We start from the raw sequence: 2,693 nt of genomic DNA, 5'->3' as shown, positions 1-2,693 counted from the left end.
CTTTCCTCCACGGGAGGACACAGCAAGAAGATAGCCGTCTACAAGTCAGAGAAATCTCACCAGCAGCCAACCCTGCTGGCTCCTGAATCCTAGGCTTCTAGGCTCCAGGACCGTGAGAAAATACATTTCTGTGTTGAAGCCACCTATCTGTGGTCCTCTATGACGACAGTCCTAGCAGATAACACAGTGTCTCTCTTTGTCCACTGCTCTCATAAAAGCCAGAGTATCTTATAAAAATATAAATGAAAACAGGTCGGGCTTCCCTGGTGGCGCAGCGGTTGAGAGTCTGCCTGCTGATGCAGGGGACGCGGGTTCGTGCCCCGGTCCGGGAAGATCCCACGTGCCGTGGAGCGGCTGGGCCCGTGAGCCGTGGCCGCTGAGCCTGTGCGTCCGGAGGCTGTGCTCCGCAACGGGAGGGGCCACAACACTGAGAGGCCTGCGTACTGCAAAACAAAACAAACAAAGAAAGGTCATTTGTGCGTGTTCTGTTATATAAGTAGAATATCCCAGGATAAAATATTGCAGGTCGAATATAATCTAAGTCTTCAGCACAGCCTCCAAGGTTTTATATGACCCGCTTCCCAATCTTCTCTCCAGCTTTACCTTCTACGCGTCTTCTGTGTGTCACCGGAGTTCTTCCACATTTGTCCCAGAGTCCCACGGCACTTCCAGTCGCTTGATCACAGACACAGTGGTGCCAGAACAGGTCTAATGGACTGTCCTGAGCACATCAGCGGAATTCTTATCTGTATTTTTCTGTCTTTATCACTCAGCTGTTTGCAGCACGGACGTGCGTACTGGGTGTTTCCTCAATCCTTACTTTAGTTCAAGATTTCAAGCAAGAAGAGACCATCACACTGGCAGGCTTCTAGGTGCTGGGACACAGCAGTGATCAAGACAGACAAAAGCATCAACTCAAAGAGCCTATAAGGTAAAAGTAACCCTTAGAGTATCAGAAGGGTGACAAGCAGAATGGAGAAGAATAAATCCGCAACGAGGATGGGAGGGAGACTACAGATGGCCATGAACGTGATCAGAACCAGTCTGCCTGTGAAGGTGACTTTTGGCAAATCTGAAGGAGGTAAGAGGGGAAGCCATGGGGATGTCTAGGGGGGAAATTCCGGGAGGAGGGGACCACAAGGGTGTAGACCCTGAGGATGAACATACATGGTTAACTGGAAGAGCAGGAAGGACACTGGAATGGAGTGAGCCAGGGAGAGAGGGTGGGGCGGGGGGAGGAAGAGACCAGCCAGTGCACTGTCTATAGGTCAGGGAAGAATGGTGGGGTTTTTTGTTTCTTTTCCAGTACAGTTTATTACAGTATATCGAGTAGAGTTTTCTGTGCCGTACAGTAGGACGTCGTTGTGTGTGTATCCTATATAAACTAGTTTGCATCTGCTATCCCACACTCCCAATTCTTCCCTCCCTCACCCTGCTCCCTCCAGGCTGATCTCTATGTCTGTGAGTCTGTTTTTGTTTTGTACATAAGTTCATTTGTATCTTTTTATTTTTGATTCCACATGTAAGCGATATCATAGGGTATTTGTCTTTCTCTGTCTTACTTCACTCAGAATGATCATCTCTAGGTCCATCCGTGTTGCTGCCAATGGCATGATTTCATTCTTTTTCATGGCTGAGTCATATTCCACTGTATGTATAGGTAGCACATCTTCTTTATCCGTTCCTCTGTCGATGGGCACTTAGGTTGCTTCCACGTCTCAGCTGTTGTAAACAGTCTGTAACGGGGTCTCCAGAAGGACTCCCTGGGAACATGGCACGGGGTAAAAGTCAAGTCAGCTCTCAGCCAGGCACAACCACACAGCTGGGGGCACTCGGGTGGGTCCACGATTTAAAACTAAAGCTGTGGAAGGTAGTTTTCAGGGCGGTGGGAGGGTCCTCTATGGGTCTGGCTGTGCCACCCTGTCTGTGTGGGACTCAGGGGATTCCGTTGGGACGTCTGTCCTCACCTGTGGTTCAGTTGTACAGGTTTCCCTCTAGAAACTGTGCCTGCAGATTGCAGATGTGGTGGCGGCCATGCTGCTTCCCAGGCAGCTGTGGAATGCGGACACTGCCGGCATCCCCTCGGTCTGCCCCCCTGCCCTTCCCACAGGGCTGCCCCGCTTGTCACGACCATCAGCTGTACCCCAGTGGCCGTGCTGAGCGTCTGACGGCTGGTGGGCGGGACTCTGGTTTACATCACCCACCACCTGCCTCTGCTGGACGCCTGCCCGGATGGTGGGGACACATTGCTAGTGGTGCAGTTCCATACTTTAATGCTTTTTTTTTTTCATTTTATCTAGGGGTCTTTTTCATAGGCAACGAGGCCAAAACAGATGATGAAAGATAAGGAGTGTGCTTTTACCGATTTTTCGTGTACAGCAGTATCGGGAGCAGGGCCACAGGTAGGACGACAAAGCATCCCACCCCCAGATACTGTCTCAAAAGAAAGCGTGAATGCAGACAAAATCCTCAAGGAAAGTTGTTCATTTGGACAGTGCCTTAAACGCACACTTTTTTTTTTACATGAAAATTACAATTAAATTTCCATAACGGTGAGAGATTGCAGAACCCATTGGCCCCATCACGCTGATCAGGGAGAGAATGCCAGGGTCAGACCTCAGGAACCATCTTCATGCAGGGTCAGGAACCATCTTCATGCAGGGTCAGGGGAGGATGGGGGGTCCAGAGGCAGG

The 2,693-nt window shown here is 50.3% G+C and overlaps 1 long non-coding RNA gene across 1 annotated transcript; it reads right to left on the bottom strand.

The window, feature by feature from the left end:
* Positions 1-390: 390 nt before the first annotated feature.
* LOC112413264 (uncharacterized) lies at positions 391-1,597 on the bottom strand. The gene is made up of 3 exons (XR_003005937.1): positions 1,563-1,597; positions 604-924; positions 391-443 (listed from the first exon to the last, which is right to left on the bottom strand). It is a non-coding gene; the product is annotated as an uncharacterized LOC112413264 (long non-coding RNA).
* Between the last annotated feature and the right edge of the window lie 1,096 nt (positions 1,598-2,693).

This window comes from Neophocaena asiaeorientalis, unplaced genomic scaffold, assembly GCF_003031525.2.
Source record: "Neophocaena asiaeorientalis asiaeorientalis breed wild unplaced genomic scaffold, Neophocaena_asiaeorientalis_V1.1 scaffold802, whole genome shotgun sequence".
NCBI lineage: Eukaryota > Metazoa > Chordata > Mammalia > Artiodactyla > Phocoenidae > Neophocaena > Neophocaena asiaeorientalis.
The sequence above is the reverse complement of the archived record's forward strand: the minus strand, read 5'-3'. Positions and strand labels throughout refer to the sequence as shown.